Below are 25,974 nucleotides of genomic sequence, written 5' to 3' on the forward strand. Positions count from 1 at the left end.
AAATGCATTTATCCTCCTTCGTATGCATAGAGCTTACCTTTATACAGCTGGATTCAATATGATGTTATAATAATGGTACAGTCAAAGATCTTAGATGTGTAATAATCATCAAGGATATTTGACCTATTAATATATTTTATGGAACTGTTGAAATCTTTCGAAAATCAATATAATTTAGTAACATACACAATGAAAGTTAGAATATAACGATAATGGTAGAAAATTGCAAGAATGAGCTAGAGATGAATAGATACAGGAAGACCGAAAAATCTGGATAGGTAGACAACTTGTATAAGCTCACTCTTTCAATTTTCTTTCATAATCTTCTTGTCTTGGAAAAAGGTCATGATGTACAAACCCAAAAATCAACTTATTTAAGTATATGAACATAAATTAAAAAAACAATGTCATCTTAGAGACTGTAAATGGTTACAGAAATGTACTATTTATTAGAATCTTAGTACCATTGAGATTCGAAGAATGCTTAAAAGTGATATGGTTACACAAATGTACTATTTATTAGAATCTTAGTACCATTTAGATTCGAAGAATGCTTAAAAGTGTTCTTGCTGTTGTGTAAGAATGTGGCGCATCACTCTGTGCTTCCTCTTGCCTCATGGCAGCATATGCACTAGCAATGTACTCTGTTAAATCTTTGGGTACAGAAGGCACTGTTCTTCTTGCAGCTGCTATATATGCCCTGGTGAAAATAACTCGTGAGAATGTAATTAATGCATTCAAAATTATAGTATGTAAGTTGAAGAATTAGAATCTAAGGATCAGTCAATTACTCACCTCAGTATGGATGAATCAAGAGGAGAAAAACCCAAAGGAGGTGGCTTGCACTTTTGGTGCACATATAAGACATGTCTAGCCATTTCCAAATCACTATCCATGTCAGCTTTGTCAAGTATCAGCCACATTAAGTCAAAACGGGAAAGCAGTGCCGAAGGAAGATTGATATTTTCTACGGGAGTTCTCCAGAGATCATACTGACCCCTATCGCAGTTACAAGTGTCAGATCACAAGAAAAAAAATTGAAGCAATCAAAAGGGGAAAAACTGTAACAAATTTGTCACTCAATATGCTGCTAATTTGGAAATGGTATGAAATGTATTCAGCAGTTCAAATTAATAATCCCTCATTCTTATAGAATTTGAGCATAAATACCCTTCACACTGGCTTGAAGGTTTCGAGAGTCTAAGATTTAGCAATTCATTTTGACATTAAACCAGATTAGAGATCAATGATTCAATTCATACTAGGCAGGATTAGCAGCAGCTAGAACTGCAGTTCTTGCATTTAAAGAGGTTGTTATGCCTGCCTTTGCAATACTCACAGTCTGCTGCTCCATCACTTTATGAATAGCAGTACGGTTTGTCTCATCCATTTTGTCAAATTCATCAATAACACATATACCCATATCTGCAAGAACCTGATTCATCCCACAAAAAATTGAAATGTTACTTCAGCAGCTCTATATGTACCAAATACAGATATTAGCTACGCCTTCCATGATCAGCCTTACAGAACATTTGACTAACATCCCAACCCACAATTACAATGCCATTAATAGGTCAATACATTGAATTACTCATACCAGGGCACCACTCTCAAGAACCATCTCATTTGTAACTGGGTCCCTTTGAATAGCAGCTGTGAGACCTACACCGTTGCTTCCTCGCCCAGTGGTGTAAACTCTAGGAGGTACCACACTGACCATGTGTTTCAACAGCTAACTTTTTGCTACTCCAGGATCTCCCATCAAGTAGACATGAAAATCTCCCCTAATCTATGAATTCAATGAAAATTAGCTATACAATTCCTTGAGTAGAAACAATTAGAATTGATGTGAGTCGGTAGATATTTGGCTCTAGCTACAACTAGTTGTACTATTAAGGTCACACCTACTGCATCAAAAACAAGGGTAACTTATCTAGCCAAGAATACATGAAATATAATAGAAATCCATCAGTTGTAATAATGAACAGTTCATAATCTTAACTTACAGGGATGCTACCATTTGAAATTCATCAATCATACCTTCATACCATCCTTCAGTTTCTTAGTAGGAGCACCCACAAATAGAAGCAATAGAGCTTTCTTAACATCCTCATGACCAAATATTTCTGGAGCGAAAGAACGTGCAAGCTTGTTGTAAATGTCCCAATCCTCAGCTAGCCTTTTGATTTGTTCTTGTTCATCACCTTGCAGAACATACCTAGAGTGCAAAGGAATAAACAATATTAAAAAAAAAAAGGTAAATCGGTAAGATATAACACAAGATTATAGTTACATAAATCATAGAAGCTTACTACCAATTAATATCTACCAAAATGTTCCAATGAAAGGCCACGTGACTATTGACTTGTGTGCTCGACAACAATTCACAGGCTCCATCTTATGAAAAAAAGTACAATTATAGTTCTTGGAATCATAGACCTAGTCCAAATACAGATTGATTTCTTATGCAAGTACTAAATCTCAATGGTTTGGCAAATGTGTTTGATTAAATTGCAAAAATCTTTTTATAGAGATGGAATTGATAGTGAGATTCAAAGGTTTTTGGCCAGGCCTTGGTGAACTGAACAAATATATATCGAAGTTGGAGCTCCTTTCTGGAAGGAGATATGCAACTTTACCCTTGGACATGAGAGATTTTTGAGGTGGATATGTGAGACGGGAAGAAATTTTTGTGTGAGCATCAATGGAGCTAAGAGGATAAGCATCTATTATTGTTGAATCCTTGGTACCCACCTTTTAACCTTCTCACTGAATCCTTCGACAAGATATCTGGTTAGACTTCTAACTCACTCCCTGCAATACTAGTTTATCTTCCTCTTTTGAGGCTTTTTGGCATCTAACACCGTGGCTAGATTTTTAGACATGGACAAAGACTCTTTAGGCATCCTTCATACCATTTGTGCTTGCATTCTAGTTGAGATGGATATGGCAAAAGCTCATCCAACAGATCCATATTTGAAAATTGAAAAAGGCATTTAGGTGCAACTGCTGGATTATGACGAAACAACAGAAAATGTTTTCAAACAGAGCACGTGGCCACAGATTGTGCCAGGAAGAGAAAACAAAAACAAGCAACTTCACAGAGGAAGGATTTCCCTCATCTTTATTTGGTGGAAAAAAAAATAGTTACTGAAATGCCCAAGAAGCTTGAGTGCAAGGAAGTAGTTGAAGAGCAGCAGGACATGGATCACAAACCCACAATGGTCTTGGTAGGGGCAGAGAGATTTTCAAAAGTGTCAAACCTGATCGTTCTTCAAAAGTAGAGCATAAAGATAAACAGAGCTTATAACAGAGCATGGATGAGGAGAGGTTTTACATGGGCAAACCTAAGAAGCGGTTGCAGGGTGCAGAAGGGCAGGAGGAAGAAAAGTGGGGACAAGAAAGGATGGGAGAATTGAGGAAGAAGGAACTTTTAATATGCTTCCATTTACAAGATAGGGAAGGAGTTAATCAAACTGATTTGTTGACCTATTACAATATGATGATGTTGGTTCTTGTTAATTTACTCCAATTATTTAAGGCTATTTAGATAACTTGTGTGGCAAATTTAACTGGATACATGTCCCTCCATAACATACTGGTTGTACCCAATTTGTGATTTTTGATATTTTCTTCACTGATAATACAGAGTTACTCTAGAATCATGCTGGCTACTCATACTGGATAATGATGTTTGGTCATTTTTTCAAATTGCAGCAATGGGCAAAACTAGTCACTGATTGAGATTTATCAAAATAACAAGCTCATTATGAAAAGTTGAGATCTGTCAGAACCAGTCTCATATCAAGTTTGAGACTTTTCAATGTCACGAGCTTATTATCAAAATTTGGATCAAGTTTGAGAATTTTCAATGTCTCGAGCTTATTATCAAAATTTGCAACATGCAAAAACAATACGATCAATATCTAAGTTTGAACCCTATCAAGACAACTAAATTAGTCCATGCAAGTTTAAGCTGCCATACTAATAGACCTATTAGCCTTCAAATCAGCAAGCAAATGTTTCCACCAAAATACCAGGCCACCAAAATACTAGGCCAAGAGAAGTTTAAGTAATTCAAAAATACTGCTTAATGTCATTATAGCTGATGTTAATGTGTCAATAACCAAGGTTAGCTCATATACAAGCCTTGTAAACAATTTTTCAGTTATTAATGAATATAGTAGTTAAACCATCCTGCTGCCTAAAAATGTAATCACTTTTTCTATTAGGAATGATTTTGACATTTGATCAAATCTATTTTTACTATTTCCCTATTGGTCCTAGCATAAAGTGTGATATAGCTTCACTAATGGTATTTCTTATATGAAATGAGGATCATGTCTGGAAAAATAGAAGTCCTTACAAAACAAGAAAGAGAAAATTTAATGACATATGAAAAGCTAAAACTCACTCCTCGTATCTTTTCTTGAAATGAGTAATTGACATCGTTTCCAGGTATGTATTAGCCACCAAACCTACTTGCATGGATCGAAAGCCTGTGTAAGGCATAGGAAGAAATATTCCAGAGATCTCCACAAGATCACCTAGCCCAACCTGGTCAAAATAAAATCTAGTTATGGCAAAATTATATATATGTTATCAAATTGACTTTTCTATTAAAGGCTCTCATGCTGAATTGAAATCCAGGTAAAGAAAAATATATTATACACTATTTTGTTGGTACCCTATGCAGCATAACAAACTTGTTCTTACTATAAGAAAATTTTCTTTTCTTTTGTTTCATTGCAGATCTTCTGCTTGCATGGAGGTCTCTCCCCATCATTGGACACACTTGATAACATTCGAGCTTTGGATCGCATACAGGAAGTGCGTCTGTACACATAAGTATAAACTTCTTCTTTTCCCGCAACACATATAACAACAATTTTAAGTGCTTGCAAGGTATATACTTATGAATAAATATTACATCCTGATTTAAATGTATGAAAACAATGATTATTCCTTTCAAGCTTCATTCATCTCGAGGTGCAATTCACAAACTCAAGAATAGTGGCTTTTGTTCTTCAGGATACCTTTAGGGGAAGAGTATGTGAATGCCCCCTCATGTTTGGAGTCCAGTTTAGAGGAGATGGCTATTTACACTGCTAAGGTTTGTTGAATCTAATTCTGAATAACATTGCTTGCTATTGTTGAATCTAATCTAATGTATATTTTAACTAGACTTGTAGCTTATATGTTTTGAAATTTTTGTTAGGCCTTGTAGTTTGTATAATTTGATTGCTGGAGAGCTTCTACAGCTAAGCGAGAAGGCCGTTGCACGAGTTATAGCCGCGCACTCGGGTATGAAAATTGTTTTTTTTAAAATTCTAATGTATATTTTAACTAGACTTTTAGCTTATATGTTTTGAAATTGCTTTTAGTGGCTTAATGTTGTAAGGTCTCTTGATATAAGACCTTCAGGCGGTTGGTCAAAGTTTTACAAATAATCTTAGGAATAAAGTCAAAGAAAGTATTTTTAAAATATTAAAGTATTTAGCTAGGTCTAAGAAGATTTGTGTACTTTTGATAGTTTTGCTTAGTTTTTGAAAGTTGCAGTAGATCGAAGTTTTCATAGCCCAATTTTTGCTTCCTGCAAAGAACGATCATGTCGGATAATATAAGTGAAGAACAAAATAGGGAGACAATCGCTAGATTGTGGTCTAACTTGAAAGGAAAAGGTGATGGAAAATGTTATTGTCCTTGCAATATTTGTAAGGGCTTAAACCGTAGAAGACTGCTAATCAAAACAGTTAAGAGACATTGTAGGGAGAATGGTCACATTGAAGAGGGGCATGACTATCATCCACTGGTAAGTCGTTCATTACATCATTTTAACAATTTATATACATATGAAATCACTTGATGATGAGTTGATGATCATGGTTTATTTATGTTAATCAATTTTATATAGGTTGATCTTCCCAGGGAAGTACATGATATGAACCACAACAATTCAAATAATATGGTTTTCGAAGTGGAGGAACATGGAGGTGCAAATATCCAAGGTGAAGATAATGATCCCATGGAAGATGATGATCATGTGCCAGAAAACACAATTGAAGAAGATGGTATAAATACATTGATCCATGACACATCTAGTCCAAGTGTATCTAATCATGATGATGATGATAGCCTTGATGTACCTCTACTTCAAATGGCATACAAGCCCGTATACAAAGACTCCCAAACAACTCTTCTCTGTGCTGTATTGTTGTTGTTGAACTTGAAGGTTATGAATGGTTTATCCAACATAACAATGTCACGTATGTTAAGGTATGTCATATATGTCTTTATAGTTAACAAAGGGTGAATAATGTACCACTAATATTGTTTATATTAACAAATTATATTTTTTGTTGTAGATTGATAGGCGAGTTTCTGTTACCATCATCAAATATTCTACCTCGCTCATATCGAGAATTAACTGTTGTTATGAAAGATATTGGAATGGAGTATGAAGCAATACATGCTTGTCCCAATGATCATATCATATATTATAAAGAACATGAATTTGCAACACAATGCCCTGTATGTCATACGAGTAGATATCGAACAGATCGACTAACAAAAAAGGTGCCTCAAAAGTTTCTTCGTTACACCCCCATTATTCCACGGATGCGACAATTATTCAAGTGTAGTAGCTTGGCTCAATTTATGGATTATCATGCACGCAATAGAAGTTGAGATGACATTATTCGAATCCCTGTGGATGGTTCAACATTTATGCACATAGAGGAAAAGTGGCAACACTTCAAAGAAGAACCTCGTAATCTCAGGCTTTCATTGGCAGCGGACGGTGTCAATCCATTTGGAGAGATGAGATCTGTTTACTCGGTGTGGCCTATTTTTGTTATCAACAATAAAATTCCTTCATGGATGTCAATAAAGAGGGAGCACATTATGTTGGCAATGATTGTTCCAGGTATCTTATCATTTGATAGTTATTAATTTACATGTACTTACAAATCTTGTAGTAAAACGGTCACAATAACTATGTAATGTTACTGTTCATTCAAGTAGGTAAATATCAAGTAAAAGATATGAATGTATATATTGAGCCTCTTATTGACGAGTTGGTGGAGTTATGGAACGGTGTCACTATGTATGACGTGTCTAGACCAATACGACAAAGACAATTTCAATTCCATGCAATACTTGCATGGACAATACATGATGCCCTAGGGCTAACACATTTTTGTGGTATGTTATAGTGAATTCAAGTTGCACACAATAATTCTAATTATAAAAATCAACATATTTAATAATCCAATTACATCATTATCTTGTAGGTCTTTAAACAAAGGGAAAATTTGCATGTCTAGTTTGTGGTCCAAAGATGAAATCTCGTCATTCAAAAAGTTTAGGAAAGCAGGTGTTTGATGAGTGTAGACACTTCCTCCACAGGAATCATAAGTATCAAAGTACGGAAAAACATCTTTTTCAATGGGAAAGAAGAGACTACATCAAAGCCATGAAGAATGACACCTCGCCTATGGAAGTTGGAATATAATAGAATTAATCGTCAAGGTAATGTCGTTCCACCTAATGGTTTATGTTTGTAATTTATATATTTCTATTGTGATTTTTGTTGACTAATTGTGTAATTGATGATCATGAAGGTCGTCAAGGAAATACTAAAAGCCTTCCAAAGGGACTAAAAAGCTATCCCAGACAATTTAGTAGGTTTCCCTACTATGAGCACTTACAAATTGTGCATTTGTTTGATACTATGTATATTGGAAAGAATATAACAGAGACATTGTGGAAAATATTGGATGGAAGGCGTGACAAAGAAAAAATTGTCAAAATTTGTAATGACATACATGAATCCAATCATGCATTGAAAAATTTCATTCACTCAAATAGCAATAGAGATCAGATTAATATAAGTGCCCTTCCATGGTTATTAACAGAGCAGCAAAGTGATGCCATAAAAGAAGTCATACAAAAAATTTGATTTCCCACAGGATTTGCTGCGAACATAAACAATCTCATATAAAAAAAAAGTGAATTTGGGCCAGGGCTCAAAACGTATGATTGGAATACTTTCGTCAAGGTAAGTTATGTTCTTCTGTATTTACAATATATTCATAAACTATGTGAATTGTTTGTTATGTTATGTTAGAAAACAATGAAATGATTGGTTTATAATTACTGTAGTACGTGCTTCCTCTATCTCTCCTAGAGCACTTCAACAATAACATCAAACAAGTGATATACAATCTTGGAAAATACATTAGGTAAGCAGTAATATCTGTTCAATTTGTTGTATATATTTATTATATTCATGATTTGTTTTTCTTGCTATGTAATCTATTGTATATTATTTTGTAAAGTCTCATATCTATATATTTTTTGTGACTTGAATCTCTTAATGTAGGTGGTTGTCATCTAAAGAAATCCATAAAGAAGATATAAACTATTGGAAGAGAAGAATTGCTCATTTACTATGTGAAATGCAAAAGTGTCTACCTCCAACTTTTTTCAATGCACAAGAACACTACCTCATACACCTAGTTGAGGAGATTGAATTGTGTGGACCTGTACACACTAGGTCAATGTGGATGGTTGAGAGGCATTTGAAATCTTTGAAGGCTTTGGTTCGACGAAGAGCACATCCTGAGGGTTCTATGGTAGAGGGATATATGGTATACTAGACTATGGTGTACATTACTGAATATCTTCCTAAGTTTGCATCAAATATCCATGTAGATCGCATTTGGGATCTCAAGCCTTTTAAAAAATTAGAAGGGGAGTACTTGATGGGGAAAGGTACATTGAGGAAAGTGAGAGGTAATAAATTATAAGATGTTATTGTAATAAATTATTTCTTAATCTTCAAAATAAATCAGTTGTAAGTTGTCTATTTTTTTTTTTTGTACAGGTGCTCGAGAGTGGGATGCACTACATTTGTATATTGCAAACAATCTTGATTGGATGACGGTATGGATTGAACGATGTCAACATTTTGGTCGCACATTAACATGGGAAGGTGTATCTTCATTGGTTAAAGAAGCTCATCGTAATGGAGATTCCAATGTTACACAAAGGAAAATAGATTTAGCATGTGGTTCAAGAGATTTCCAGGTACGTACAAATTTATTAATCACCCGTATGTTTATCAACTCACGATACAATAATTTTTATATGTTTCACATATTATTGCAGTTTAAACACCACAAGGCTATGTTCTGTAATGGTCAGAAATTTTGTGTCAAAGTGTTGGATGACATGAAGAAAACTTGTGATTCAGGAATAACTGCAGTCTTTCAAGTGACTAATATTTCATCTAGAAACGACTTACATCCTCAAGAGTCTGAAAATTGATACTATGGAATTTTGGATGAGATAATTGAGTGTGACTTTAGTTCCTTCAAATTAGTACTCTTCATTGTCAAATGGTACAGGCTATGACTTAATCCATATGATCCTGATAGAACTGTTATTGAACATGATAATGGATTTACAATGGTTAATACAAGGTCGTTTGAGCCAGTTGGGGATGAGCCTTATGTTCTTCCAAGCCAATGTGAGCAGGTATTTTACTCAGAGGTTCCACATAAACTGGGATGGTCATTTGTTGTTAGACATGAACCGAGAGGAAGGCCAATAAAGTATAATGCGATGGAAGAAGAAGATACCAAAGAAGTAGAAGATGATGTAGATGGTGATCACGATCGACAGTTATTGGATGATGCTCTTGACACAAATTTTCATGAAGAAGAAGAAGAAGATGATGACGATGATGCTGCTACTGATGATGATGATGAAGATGATGTTGATGTTGATGATGATGTTGATGATGATGACGATTACAACAACGACGACGATGATGATGGCGAGGAGGATGATGATGATGAGGATAATGATGATGATGATGATGATGATGATGACGACGACGACGAGGATGATGACGACGAGGATGATGATGATGGAATTTAGAGGTATGCCATCAATCCTTAATCTATTTAATATTCATTTCTTGATAGAAATATATTTGTCTTATATATATGGCTACATAGTTTATTCATTATCTATTTAAAAGCTACAAGTTTCAACTACAAATAGAATACTGCTAATCTAAATTAACTATTAATCTAAATTAATTAAATAAAACTATTTAAAACACATATTGATGCGTGAATGTATTGAGCCTTATTTTCTTTCAGGTCAAAAGAATTTGTAAGTGTTTAGTTTAGAAAAGGGAATTCATTAAATATCTATAAAAGGGAGTTGTACCTAGAATAAAATTCATAGGGAAAACATAATATAAGTGCTTACCCAATTTGTTGGTTAATAATTCAAGTATCTCTAACATTTCATTTTAGAATAGGAATAACATTGTATCAGTATGTTGATTTACAGACTAAAACTAGAAAACCTATTTCAGTACATGTATTTGGATCTATGGGATTTACATGGTAAGTAAAAAGAAACCAGTAATCCATTTTAAAATTATTATAATGGGTTTTGGAAGAAATTACAGTTATCTTAATTAATATAAAATATCTAACTGATTTCAAAATGTTATGCAAGTGGCTTTAGTCTAGGTGTTTCCTCCACCTCCACACACATCAAACAACTTCAAATAGCATGTCCCCAAGGTGACTAAGCCCTCAACTCATCAGCTGATACAAAAACCCAGTTTTAGCCCTTCACTAGGCCTACTTCCCTAGTAGGCTTATAATGTGAGCCTAATTTAAGTGTTTTATTGTGTACCTTTTAATGTTTTTAATTTTTATGTGATGCTAATGATGGATGTGATTATGATTATGATGTGATTATGCTCACGATAATTGAATTACATTTGCAGGAAATTGAACCCCTTTTAGGAGCATCTCGCACAGTCTCATGGATCGATAGGTATAAGTCAATACTCCTTATAGACAGTCTATTTAATACATTTATCAATAGTAAGATTGATGTCTTCTAAGATCTCTCCCATTTGAAGGTACCAGCGAATAGGTATTTTTCAGAAGTGTCTTCCTCGAGTGAGGGAAATATAGGAATAGAAGAGGAAAGTGAGACATGCAGTTTATCTAGAACAGGGAGATTAACTAGAGGTCAAAGGACTAGAAGGAAATTCAATAAATGCATGAAATTTTTCCTTGCTCAAGGGGGGTCATGTTCTTATGATGATGAGATAGAAGGTGACATCGAGGTGCCCTTGAGGTACCAACATCTACAGAAACATTGGGTACCCAAGGAACTTCCTCCAATAAACACTAATTTTTGTGTTAACGAGAGGATATTTCACAAAGCGCCATCATCACTACATGGTTTGGGCCTATTTTCTATGGACGACATAAAGGTGTCTTACAACAAAGTTTCTGAATTGATGGAGTATGTTGGACCATGTTACGATTACAAAAGTTGGATGCATATTGTTAAATATAAAAAAATGTATGCATAGGTATGCCCTCTCAGCAAATTATATACAACAGCAAGACAATAATCAAATTAAAAGTGTGGCTATATACATTGATGGAAGGCCAAAAGCAACAAGGAATATTGTGGGTTTTATAAATAGTACACGACCTGGGTCAACTATAAAGCAACCCAATTGCATATTTGAGGCGCACGAGGGAAATCGTGTATTCATCTGTGCAATAAAATCAATACGTGCAGGGGAAGAGCTTCTTATTGATTAAAATTTGAACCACATAGATACAAACGAGGCTACTATCATGGGGGTGGTACATACTATTAAACCAAATTCTAATCAATGACTCCAACATACCATTTAGTCAATAAATTTTTGGCTAACATTTTTATACTTCATCTTTGACACAGGGGCACAATATGGAGCAACCGCCCAGAGGGGATGCTGACGATGCTCCCAGCTCATCTACACATGAGCAGGTAAAACTCATTTGTAATTGTGCAAACTAGATAGAAGCAAAATATTATTTTTTTAATGTTGTTTTCTTTATTATTTTGGAGTAATTTTGATAATACTAATACTATTGTTGTCATAGAGGGCTAGTGGTCGGAGGGAGGGAAAGGAACCTGTAGTCCCTCAGTAGGCCCCCCCTGAGGAGGACCCTTTCTATATCGATTTAGCAGAGATCGATGACCCGATCGGTTCGATTAAAATTAATTTAAATAAAATTAGCAAAGAAATTCTATGTTTGGCAACCATAAAGCCTATGACTCAACAAATAAAAGATAGGGCATCTGAATTGTTGCACACCTCTGAGTCCTTAAAAGTAAGTATTAATGAAATTTTTAATTATAACAAGAGTTCAATAATGGTTTTTATGTTATGCTCTTTTATGGCATTAATTAAAATATGGATGCGTTGTCTTTATAGAGTTTTTTTCTTGATTTTGAGCCTCGTTCCCATGATGAGGGTGCTGCAGGTGGTTCAGGTAGATCGCATGTTCCATTCCCCACTTCTATTTTCCACTGAATATATATAAGATTGATCATAATCATTGACAATACATGCTGGAACAATCCTTTTTTTTAATGCTCTAACAATCTTGTCCATGCTAGCCCACGCGTTCTATATTTATGCATGCTCTAACAATTTTATTCTTTAGCTTCACATCAATTGAATCCTACGATGACGTCGCCTCCATCCAGGACAACCACAAATCTCTTTCTGACTGCTGAGTCAGCAACACACAGCTTACATGCATCGACTGTTGCACCATCTGCTGGTACACAAATCCCTCTTTTTCTCTCTTATGACAGCAACAAACAGTTTCTTTTTTACAACTTTATAACATCAATTATCATTTGTTCTTTTATACTTCAATCGTGACAAAGACTTATGAAACTTATGAAAATTTTTGCAATAGGACCTGCAACATCATTTCCGGGATGTTCCTATTTTCCTAGTACGAGAACGGTGAAGGATGTCGCATTGATCATCAGCGACGATGAAGGTATTCCATTAAAAGTAGCCAAAGTTCCAGGTACTTTAAAGTTATTATTATTCTATAGTGATATAATAGTAATTTAGTTTTTGATCACTCTTTATCGATTAATGATCCCATGATTGTTTTGTAGGGAATGATCTTTTTTGGAGAAAACTTGGTGATGAGTGTTTGTGAATATTTTGGCCCACCATGCATACCTGGTGGAACATCATATCCTAACTAAAACCCCAAACCACTATTTTGATTTCATATCATTGCTATAATAGTTTTCCTTTTCATCCATTTCTTGAACTATATTAAAGGTAGCTTCACTTCATTTATGAGTCTAACATGTTTTTTTTTACTTAAAAGGTGGAATCACCAACGCAAACCGTTGAAGGATGATCTCATAGAGAGCATGACCCAACTCTTTGGACCTCGTGCATTTGAGAGAAACAAGCTCCTTGAAAAAGCTAGTTTATGTTTGAAGTATATTAGGGACCAGTATAGAAAAAATTTATGGGATAACCCCAGGTACGAGCGTCCGCCCTATGTTCCTGAGGCTGAGTGGCAGGCTCTGATTTTAGATGGAAAGTATAAAGTTGACAAGAAAAATAATATTACACCAGTGGAGAGTACAGCAAGGTATGTGATACTGTTGAGAATCTAATTATGTACTAATTAACCTCCATATTTACACTATCTAATATATTTCAAACTTTTCATAGATTGCCTGACACATCAAAGGTAACAAAGGAAAGACTAGAAAAGCACGGGACACACAAGCTCGACTCTGGTGGTTTTTTGAAACTTCAAGCAAGAGTTGTAAGTATTAGTAAATGAAAAATTGTATCAATTTTTTATATAATGTGAAGGGAAATGCTAGGACTCCCTTATTTAGCTCATCAATTATAAATAGGTCAATAGAATATAATAATAGTAGTGGATTTTCATATTAAATATAAACAATTCAACAATTGAAGTCAAGACTTTGCAATCTAGATTAGTGAAGAAAACTTGTGATTCACTAATATGACATTATTTAAAATCTCACCCTTGACTGAATTTTCCTCCAATAGTTGAGAATAAAGGCAGTGATTGAAAGAATGAGGGAATGCAGCAACACTTGCAGCCATTTTTATTTCCAAAGAGCTGAACTAACTCTTACCCAACTTAAGAATTTGGAGAAAATATGTTGGTACAAGCAAAGCATACAAACACGCAACATTTATATAGTAGATTGCTCCAGCAAAACTGCTTGATTTTTCTCCTATTATATTGTGATGGATATAGATGATTTGCTATTGATATTTTAACTACCCTCCATTGGTTCATGAAACAATGCAAGTAAAATTCACCATACCACGCAAAAATGCAGGGCTCAGAGCTCAAGAGATGCCTCGCAGAAGACGATAAGAGAATTGGCTTCCAACAAGGCAGAGCCGTGGCTAAATGACTACAAGCTGAAATTAGTGTGGAAGGTTCTAATACTGATGCATCTCAGCCACAGGTAAATAAGCTAAATGAAATTTATTTCAAATTGAATACTTTACCAATTAGTCTATTTGATGTTAAGTTCCAATATAAAGTGAGTATATCTGTTTTAAGCAAGCAATGATAACAATGCGTAGGATGTTGGAATGCAGCCTGACAATCCTTCTACACAATCTGTGGATGTCGAAGGTTTGCATGATGTGCATCCCAGTGGTGGAGGTATACATTTGCTATTAAATTTTTTATATGTAATTGCAATTGGTGTTTGGATTAACGTAACATTTTGTATAGCAGCTTTAGAGGATCGAGGGGTCAATGTTCATGACTGTATTGACGTTGAGTCCAGACAAAATGATGTGGTCAGATCAGGTAAAGAGACACAGTTATGTTATTTAAAATAATTAAATACTTGTAACAATTATAATAAATTATTTTTAATTTAACTCTTTTATTTGTTATTGCAGAGGACCCCCCTTTGCAACAGCATAGGAATTTGAGATCATCAAGAATAGAGAACAGAACAACTGATGAGGGGGGAATTGATGATGACACTGATGCTCCTCTTAGAGCTTACATAGAAAAAAGAAATAGAAAGAAAAAAAAGAAATGGTTGTCACTGCATACCTTAATTGATAATGACTGTATTTTATGTCTCAATGAATTTAATTATGTGCTAATGAATGTTCATGAATTATGTGTTAATGCAGAATATTGATGAATGTTGCATGTTAATGAATCTAATGTGTTAATGAATGTTATCATGTGATATTGATTGAATGTTACATTTTATTAATGGTTGAAAGAATGAATGAATGTTAGGTGTTAACGGGGAATATAGAGTGATGTTAGGGGGAGGGGGGTGGGGCTAAATGAGCTTCCACCTTCACGTGGTTGGCCCTGTTTAGTAGAGAATATTAAACTATTCTTGAAACAAAGTGAAGCTCAATAAGATACTCAAATAACCACCCTACCCCAAAACACACGAATGTGTGTTAATTCTCCATATAGGTTGTGATACACTCATAAACTCCAACGCTTCATAAGAGATCACCACTCTTATATCAATTCATAGTACAACATTTGAACTCCAATGGCTATGCAAGGACTTCATAAGTACAAGGGTTACACATATCAAGAAGGGTTAATGTCGTAGTATGTAGAATGAGAGACTAGCCATATTGATAGTTTGATAAGATGGTTTGGCTCTTCCTAATGGGTTTTACAAATACCATATAATCAAATCATCTTGGATTAGCCATATTATCTGTTATTGTTATAGTATTCTATTTTATATCACATACACTCTTTTTCATGAAAATATTTATGCATGCCCTTAATCTCCAATCGATGCATCCCATCTCTTGGTAACATTCCCTTAAGCCAATTTGTCCAACAATTTGGATATACTATCTGTACTCCCATATTATGTTGCGATTCTAGCGTGTGTTGTGCTCCATTGGTCTTCTTTTTTATTTCACACACACTACGCACTCTTACTCATTCACACATATCCACACCTTATATTTTTCCAAGATAGAGCCTTTAAAATTTATATTTGAAATCTAAAATTATTTCCATCCCATTGATATTGATATGGGAACCCTAGAGTACTTGTATGAATGGACGTGTATTTTCATTCCCAACTCCTTGTAAATGCAAAGATGTCAGCAGTTCAGTCAACAATATAATATTGCTTTATCAATCTTATGTAATCCCTTGCAAGCAGATTAGAAGCTCCCCAAAGGACAGTAATTGCTCCCCCTGCATATTCACTACTGCTATGTCAAGGTAACTTTAAGGAGTTTATAAATGATAATTTGTGTCAATGATTAGCAATTTTATCCATTGTGTTGGCACATCATAGCCACGGTCCTCTTAATTGAATGAGGTCTTATTTGTGGCATTTGTCCCACCACACAGCTCCTTTATTTGGTTTACCTAGCAGATGGGTCACCCAAAATAATTAACTTTTCAGTCTCAGTGCCTTATTAGTGTCACACTTCATTATACTTCTACCTTTGTGAGATATATAATTTTTGTTTTATTCATATAAGTCATTGGATATATAAAAGTCGAGATGTCCTCCAGAAATTATGACTTGAGATGAGGAGCTAAGAACAAAATAAATCTAGAATATTTCACTATGTGCCATCCCAATATACAGTTTTGTGGCTGTTATTGTTTTAAGTATGAGGTCGATCATCTGGTACCAGCAATGCTTGAATATTGTCTTTGTCTTCACCAAAATAAAATTCTCCATCAACATAGACAAATTGCAATTATGATCTATAATTGTAGAGTGATCTAAGAGGCCCTATGCAGATCATTTCCACTGCATACTCCCACTGCATGATCTGTAATCGTAGAGTGCTCTAAGAGGTCCTATACTAGTAAGGAGGAAAATCAAACTTGTTGACTTCTTGCCTCCAAATCTGACAAGAACTCCACAAGCTCTTCATCTAAAAACACAGTAATTCTTTTCAAACACAAATACATCACTAGCAATTCATTTTGTTTGGCCCATCACAATAAGCACAACATTTCTCCTTTCCATGTCACTGTTTGTGATTGCTATTACATCACCATTGCCTATATAAGCTGAGTAGAAATGGATCAATAAAGAGCACTTTATTATGAATTTAGCTTTCAAATTGCACAACACTGGTTCTTCTGAATCGTAAAAGATGGTAAACAAAACTTGTGAAGCCTAATGAGAATTTTGTGCCTCCTTGAGGTACTCAAATATATGAGCAAAATTACCACAAACTGTCAAAAAGACATGCAAATCTTTCACACACAATTTTCATTTCAAAAATAGAAGTAACATCATTTTTGTAGCTTCCTGTGTCATTTGTAGGCAAATCATCTTAGTGAATACTGTAAAAAACAAACAAAAACAAGTTTTTATAGCCCTATGCAGAAATCACAACTACTTAGGGTATAGTCCCATGAAGAGAGGGGAGCCACTTAAATTGCTAAGAAGTTCAGGAGACTCATAAATCAGCTGGTCCCATGGCTTTTATAGGGAAAATTGTACTAAAAACAAATTGGTTGAAATTTTTTGGGACATTAGCAGTCTCATAATTCTATGGCACCAATTAATGCTAAAATAATTAATTGAGAGTCTTTGTAATGGCTGATGTATTTGATGTGGAACAACTGAACCAAATTAGGAGTTAAAACAAAGCTAGACTTTTTCATTAAGAACTACAACCCCCTCATGGATCGTACATCATAGCAGCCAGCCTTACTGGCTCATCTGACAAGTGTTTCTTTGTTGCTTGGCATTTACCTTTTGTAGTTTTTGATTGATTTTGAGGGTTTGACTTAGAAGTTAAATACATTCTAGTTCTGAGCTAATGTGATGTATTTCTTTGCCCTTATGCATAATTTTGAAATACTGCATATCATAAATACATGTTTGATATTTTTTTGTGAAAACACACCCATCCTCCAAAAAAAATATCATCGCAACACCATCATAACTTTCACACATGACAATTTTTTTCCCATTATTTACAAAAATTTCAATGTAGTAAACATATAATTATTGCACTATATCTTGCACACTTTTCTTGTAGAATATATAACTATTGCAGGTTACATAAAAAGACTTTAACAAGATAAATCTAGTTGACACGGGGAGAACTATTGTTTGCACAATCCATTAGCCTAGTATTGATATCTTCGAGGTATTTGACGAGGTAAAGATTTTGTTTTCTTAAAATAGCTTTGTGAAGCATTTGAAATTGGCATCTTCTTAAAGCTAAATGAAATATGTTGCAGTTATTCTTAATGAAGCTAGGAGGTCAGCTTATCTATGCAGGTCCACTTGGTCACAATTATAACAAACTTATAGAATATTTTTTGGTAAGATGCCATCCGCTATGGTTTTATTCTGTTGAGAGATTTAGATCTGAATTTGGTACCTTTTGATGAGCAGTTTGAATTTTGGAGTTGTAAGTAGTCATAGTTTATTGTACTAGAACCAACAGGAAGTTGATTTTATATACAAGGAATTGGTCATGCTAGATAGTGTTGACCACTAAGCTTTTAGCAAACATTCTCAATACGTTGAGCTTAAGAGTCAAGCACAAACTACAATCATCATATATGTTTCAGCTAATTGAAAATTATTCATGTAGGCCATTGAGGGGGTTCCACAGATCAAGGAAGGTTATAATCTAGCTACGTGGATGCTGGAAGTAACTTCTATGTCAGAAGAGCGCCGTCTAGGTGTCAACTTTAGTGAAATCTATAAATCATCAGAATTGTATAGGTGAGTGAGTTTGCCTTATTAATCTCTTCAGCCTGTTCCAATGGATTTTACATTTTATTTTCTATCTTGTACATTTTCCTATCACAGGCAAAACATGGCACTGGTAGATAGTTTGAGCAACCCAGTTCCAGGCTAAAGAGAGCTTCATTTTGAGACAAAGTACTCTCAACCCTTTCTAGCATAATGCATGGCTTGCCTATGGAAGCAACACTGGTCCTACTGGATAAACCCTCAATAAAGGCATCCAAATATCAATTGAAGGACAGCTTAAAGCACAAATTTTTTTATTTTTTTTTGTTTTAATCCTTCGATCATCGCAATTGCAATGGTGTTGCCGTCACACCTACAGTAACCTCGATGCAATTGGAGGGGTTGGCATCACAATTGCGATGGAAAACACAAGAATTGTGATGCGGTTGCCGTCACACCTGCCCTCCAATTGTGATGGGGTTGCTGTAGGTGTGATGGCAACCCCGTTGCAATTGTGACGAAAAACACAAGATTTGTGACGAGGATGACGGGACAACAAGGTGGCTACATAGCGACGGATAGGCATCGCAAATGCGACGGCAAGGGTAGACGTCATAAATTGTGACTAAATAACTACGACGTCTATGTCTGTCGCAGTGGCAACACATTGCTATCGTAATTGCGACACATAGCCATCGCAAATTGATGCCAAATATATTAGTGAATCAACTTCACATTGTGTTGTAACTCTGGCATAGGTGTTTGATCATTTATAACTTTCAGTTCAGTGTTGATTTCAACATTGTTATTTTCATGTATGTATGTATATATGTATGTATATGTATGTATGTATGTATATATATGTACATATATGTGTCTATGATGTATGTACATATACAAAAATATCTTGTGCATTGTGGATTATGGATTATAAACAAAAAAGAAAAGAAAGCACAACATTAATCATTCCTCATTTTTTGATTCATTGTGGAGAGTTGTGTGTGAAAGAGGGTGGAGAGCTTTGAATGAGGGTGGAGAGCTCTAAACATTCATGGAGATTAGTGGAGATCAAGATTTTGTTGTCATTCTTGTTGGCCTGGTTTTTCACTAAGTTTTTTCTTGTTACACCCAGCTATAATGAAAAACCCTAGTCCCATGATTAAATTTGTGGGGTATATTAAAACCCTTGTTTTTGTGCCCTAGCCCTTAAAATTTTGTGGAACATAATATTTTATAAATTGCATAGGAAGCCTTTATCCTATGTTTTCATTCTTACTTTTTCTCGTAATTTATTTTCTTTATGAAATTTTGAAAGTCCTTAGTTGTAAGCCTTTTCCTAACCATGGTCCTACCTTTGTTTTTGCCTTAATATCTGGCAAAATGTTTTAACCACTATGGTTTAAATCTTCTGGTCATTGATCTGTGGAAGATCAATGATGAGCACAAGTCCACATTGAAAATTTGCTCAATCTTTAGCAAATGTAGGAATGTGCCTATTTTCTATGTTGCATTTGGTGACACAAGCTCTTTAATGTGCCACAAAATCTTGGAGATGTTAGAATGTTTTCAGAGCTGTTAAGGGTTGTCAAAGCACATTGGAATTACAAGCTATCCCATTGGTCAAGCTGAGCAATAGGGTCAGCTTTTGGTATTATATTATTGAGCTGTTGATCTTGGGAAGATCTACGATGGGCATATTACCACCTCATGAAGATGTGCAAAGTTTACCTAATGCAGTAAAGTGCCCTAGCAACATGTGTCTTCAGTGATGTCATGCAAGATGTGTTAGTTTGTGGTGACTGATCAGGAAAGTACTGTACATACTTCATAAATAGTATAAAAGGTTTAATACTTGTATAAAAGGGTTTAGGGTTGGGTGTTTTTCATTATGTTGTGATGCAAAATTGGTTCTTGCAGCAGTATTGAGCTGTAAGGGATTACGGGTTGTAATCAGGTTGTAATCACTAGATTGTAATAAGATTAGATTTTCTATTTGGTGGACGTAGCCTAGGGATTGGGTGAACCATGTTAAATCTTGGTGCCTTGTGTTCATTTTTGTGTGATCTATTTTTTTTTTTATTGGTTATAATTGCATGTAGTTTTTATTTATGTCGGTGGTTTATCCTAACAAGTGGTATTAGAGACTAGTTGTCTTTCAGTTATCCTCTGCAAGAAAGTCTCATGATTAAGTGGGAGTCTCATGGTTGAGTGGGAGTGATGGAAGATGAGGGTAAGCTGAGGGTTGACAGGTTTAATGGGCAGAACTTCTAGTTATGGAAGATGCAAATGGAAGACTATCTATATCAGAAAGATTTATGGAAGCTTTTGGAAGGAAAAGCCAAGAATCAAGGAACTATGTCAGAGGCTGAATGGGATCTTTTGGACAAAAAGGCACTCAGAAGCATTCGGTTATACTTGGGCACCATCGGTGGCATTTAATATTACAAAAGCAAAGACGACAGAAGATTTGATGAAAACCCTAGCGACACTGTATGAAAAGCCCTTCGCTTCAAACAAGGTATTTCTCATGAAGTGTTTATTTAATATGAAAATGGCAGAAGGTGGATCTATTGTAGATCATTTGAATGAGTTTAATACTATTACTAATTAGTTATCTTCTGTGGGTATCAATTTTGATGAAGAAATTAGGGCTCTCTTGATTTTGTGTTCTTTTCCTGAAAGCTGGAATGGCTTGGTAATGGTGGTGAGTAATTCTATTTCTGGATCTAGTACCCTAAAATATGATGATGTGATTAGTGTTGTTTTGAGTGAGGAAACTCATAGAAAATCCTCAGGTGGATCTACATCAAGAAGTGCTTTGAATTCACAAAGAAGGGGTAGAATGACTGAAAGATGAAGTAACTTTGGAAATCGTGGGAAATCAAGAGGAAAGTGAAAGGGGAGGAGGTCTCAATCCAGAGGACCAAATGATTGCTAGTACTATGGGAAACCAGGGCACAAAAAGAAATATTGCTGGAATCAAAAGAAAAATGAAGGAGATAAATCAGATGGAGACAAGGAGGCAAATGTGGTAAGTAACAAATCCGAAGAGGATGCTTTGCTTCTGTCTTTAGAGAGTGTTGATGATTCATGGGTTTTAGATTTTGGTGCTTCATTTCATGCTACACCTCATAGAAGTTATTTCATTGATTATGTCCAAGGGGATTTTGGGCTTGTTTATTTGGGGGATAATGAACCTTGTGAGATTGTTGGAAAGGGAAAAATTAAGATTAAGTTGTAGAATGGGAATCATTGGCTACTACATGAGGTAAGACATGTTCCAAGGCTGAGTAGAAATTTAATTTCAGCCGGGCAACTCGGTGATGAGGGTTGTATAGTTACTTTTAATGATAAAAATTGGAAGGTTTCAAAAGGTTCCCTTGTAGTAGCAAAAGGTGTGAAAGTAGGAACCTTATATCTTTGTATAGGTCATATTGTTCCTACTACTTTGTTTGTTTCAGAGAAAAATGAATGTTCAGGAACAATTGCTACAATTGAGCAGGGAGAATAAATAGCTGTTGTAGATTCTGATACAGCACTGTGGCACAATAGACTTGGGAACATGAGTGAGAAAGGTATGAAAGTACTTCATTCAGAGAAAGTTTTACTAGGTCTAAAATGTGTTAATATGGATTTCTGTGAAAGTTGTGTGTATGGAAAACAAAAGAGAGTGAGTTTTGTAAAGACTGGGAAGGAAAACAAAAAGGAGAAATTAGAGCTTGTGCATACAGATGTATGAGGACCAACTCAGGTATCTTCCCTTGGTGGCTCTCATTATTATGTTACATTTATTGATGATGCAACTAAAAAAGTATGGGTTTATTTCCTTAGACAAAAATTTGATGTATTTCAAACTTTTAAGAAATGGAAATGCTTGGTTGAAAATGAAACTGGTAAGAAATTAAAATGTCTCAGATATGATAATGGTGGTGAGTATTGCAGTCATGAATTTGAAGATTATTGCTCCACTAATGGTATTCGTAGATAGAAAACTGTTCCAAGGACTCCACAGGAAAATGGAGTGGCTGAACGACAAGACTATAATGGAGCACGTAAGGAGCATGAGGTTGCATGCTGGGTTGCCCTTACACATGTGGGCAGAGGCTATCAATACTGCAGTATATTTGATTAATAGAGGTCCCTCTACTCCTTTGGGCTATGGTATTCTAGAGGAAGCATGAACTGGTAAGAAGGTGAGTTATTCTTTTCTCAAGACCTTCGATTGTGAAGCTTTTGCTCATATAGACTCTGAAAATAGAACCAAGCTAGAAGCTAAATCAAAGAAATGTGTCTTTGTTGGATATGGCATTAACAAATTTGGTTATAGGTTTTGGGATTTTGAAAATCTTAAAATTGTTAGAAGTCGAGATGTCATATTCAATGAGAAAGTGTTGTACAAAGATCTGTTGCAGCAACATGAGAAGAAAGAAGATGATTATGTAGTGTTGGATGATACTCCAAAACCTGATGTTCCAACCATTCCTCATGATGTGCAACAACTGCAACAACAAATACCACACACACTAGTGAATGTTAGATGGTCAACGAGGCAAATTAGACCTCCACAAAGGTTTTCTCCCTCTTTGTATTATATTTTACTTACTGATGCTAGTGAACCTAAATGTTATGATGAAGCTGTGTAGGTGGATACTAAGATTCAGTGGGAGTCTGCAATGAAAGATGAAATGGAATCTTTGCTGAAAAATAAGACATGGGATTTGTGCAAGTTGCCTGCAGGTAAAAAGGCTTTACAGAATAAGTGGGTTTATAGGTTGAAAGAAGAGGAAGCAGGTAAGAAAATATTTAAGGCCAAGTTAGTTGTAAAAGGATTTGCACAGAAAAAAGGAATTGATTTTGATGAGATATTTTCTCCTGTTGTTAAAATGACTTCTATCCGTACTATTTTAAGTCTTGTGGCTACTGAAGATTTGCATTTAGAACAGCTGGATGTTAAAACAACCTTTCTTCATGGTGATTTGGATGAAGAAATATACATGGCTTAGCCATAGGGTTTTGAGGTCAAAGGTAAAGAGAACTTAGTGTGCAAATTGAAGAAAAGTTTATATGGCTTGAAGCAAGTACCTCGACAATGGTATCTGAAATTTGACAGTTTTATGCATGAGCATGGATATAACAGGTGTCATTCAGATTACTCTATTTATTTTAAGAGGTTGGATGATGATAGCTACATTATTTTATGTTTATATGTTGATGATATGCTTGTAGCTGGGTCTAACATGGATCATATTAAGGGGCTAAAATGGCAGTTAGCACATGCATTTGCTATGAAGGATTTGGGGGCAGCAAAACAAATCCTTGGTATGAAGATTTGCAGAGATAGGAAGAAAAGAACATTGATGCTATCTCAAGCTGATTATGTTGAGAAGGCGTTGCAACATTTCTCTATGGAGAATGCTAAAGCTGTCAGCACACCTTTACCTGGTCATTTGAAATTGACTAAGGAGATGTGTCCCAAGACACATGAAGAGGAGGATAAGATGTCCAAGGTACCCTATGCTTCAGCTGTAGGAAGCTTGATGTATGCTATGGTATGCACTAGGCCAGATATTGCACATGCAGTGGGAGTCGTTAGCAGGTATATGAGTCATCCAGGATTTGAGCATTGGAATGCTGTTACGTGGATTCTCAGATATTTGAGAGGAAAATCCAATAAGTGTTTACACTTTGGGGATTTCTACTACTGATTTATAGGGCTATGTTGACTTAGATTTGGCTGGGGATATTGATACCAGGTGGAGTACTACAGGTTATGTCTTTACTATTGGTGGGGCAGCCGTGAGCTGGGTTTCTAGGGTACAGAAGATTAATGCTCTATCCACTACAGAGGCAGAGTATGTTGCTGCTACAAAGGAAGCCAAGGAGATGATATGGCTTTGGCACTTCTTGGAAGAATTGGGACATCCTGAGAAGGATAATTATTTGTTCACAGATAGCCAGAGTTCCATTCATCTTGCTGAGAATTCAGCTCTACATTCTAAGACCAAACACATACAGTTGCGGTACCATTTCATTTGGTCAATTTTGGAGGATGGACAGTTAAAGCTAGAGAAGATACATACCAATGAAAATCTAGTAGATATGTTGACAAAGGTTGTAACAAGGGAGAAGCTGAACTTCTCTTCAGCTTCAGTTGGTCTTTTAGACTGACCATGAATAAAAGAACAGTAGAGTCCAGGGTGGTTTGATCCAGTGGGAGCCCCATGTGGTAGTGGTATTGCTACAAGATCAGTCTCCAAGTGGGAGATTGTTGTTTAGTGTGGAGCCTAATCAGTCCCCAAGTGGGAGTTTGTTAGTTTGTGGTGACTGATCAGGAAAGTACTGTACATATTATGGCCGATATATGGCCAACATTTTATAACCCTAAAGTGGTTTAATAATTGTATAAAAGGGTTTAGGGTTGGGTATTTTTCATTATGTTGCGATGCAAAATTGGTTCTTGTGGTAGTATTGAGCTGTAAGGGATTACGGGTTGTAATTAGATTGTAATCACTAGATCGAATAAGATCAAACTTTCTGTTTGGTGGACGTAGCCCAGGGATTGGGTGAACCACGTTAAATCTTGGTGCCTTATGTTCATTTTTGTGTGATCTATTATTTTCTATTATTGGTTATATTTGCATGTAGTTTTTATTTCTGTCTGTGGTTTATCCTAACAAGATGTTCAAGTAGTTCAAAAGGCACAAGATATATACTTCATTGATCTTGGGAAGATCAATAGATATTGCTTTCCTGTAATATGAACATGCTTGAAGTTTAGTTGAAGCGGGAAAACACTTGAATGCCACATGTGCTGGGTTGAGGTCATACACCCCCGGTTGAACAAAGATGATAGTATGATCAGTAGTTGGCAATTGTCAGAACATGTTGGAAAAGGCAATGCATATGATTGGTTGACTTTGCTAATTGGGTTGTAAAAAAGGTAAGATGTATGACATTGTTGATCTTTAAAAGATAAATGGAAGGTGCTTCACATAATATGAAAATGACTAATTGTAAATAATGTAGTAAAGTGCCTACTTATCATGTGGACAAGTGGGGCCGATTACTCGGAAGGTTACCTAGTAATGCCAGGGTGGAAGAGCATGGTAATATGGAACAAAATGATTGTCGGGATGATCCATGTGTGTGCCTAGCTGGATAGTAATTGTACTAGTGGACCCATAATTTTGAAGCCAAAATTGCAAACTAAGAAGGATTTTTTGGGTAAAAGTACAAACCTGTGTCACCTTTTATAAAGAAATGAGATATTAGAATGTGACAGTTCAACATTAATGACAAAAAAAATGGTATTTGTGTTTAGAATTTGAAGATGATGTAAACTGATGAAATGTGTAGAAT

The 25,974-nt window shown here is 35.4% G+C and overlaps 1 pseudogene; it reads right to left on the reverse strand.

Annotated features, from left to right (window-relative positions):
• Positions 1 to 537: 537 nt before the first annotated feature.
• The window catches only part of LOC149564561 (DNA replication licensing factor MCM7-like), a 163,085-nt pseudogene continuing 137,648 nt past the window's right edge, over positions 538 to 25,974 (reverse strand).

The sequence above is a fragment of the Cupressus sempervirens genome, chromosome 3 (genome assembly GCF_028749045.1).
Source record: "Cupressus sempervirens isolate cs-2001-9-10 chromosome 3, ASM2874904v1, whole genome shotgun sequence".
NCBI classification, from domain to species: domain Eukaryota; kingdom Viridiplantae; phylum Streptophyta; class Pinopsida; order Cupressales; family Cupressaceae; genus Cupressus; species Cupressus sempervirens.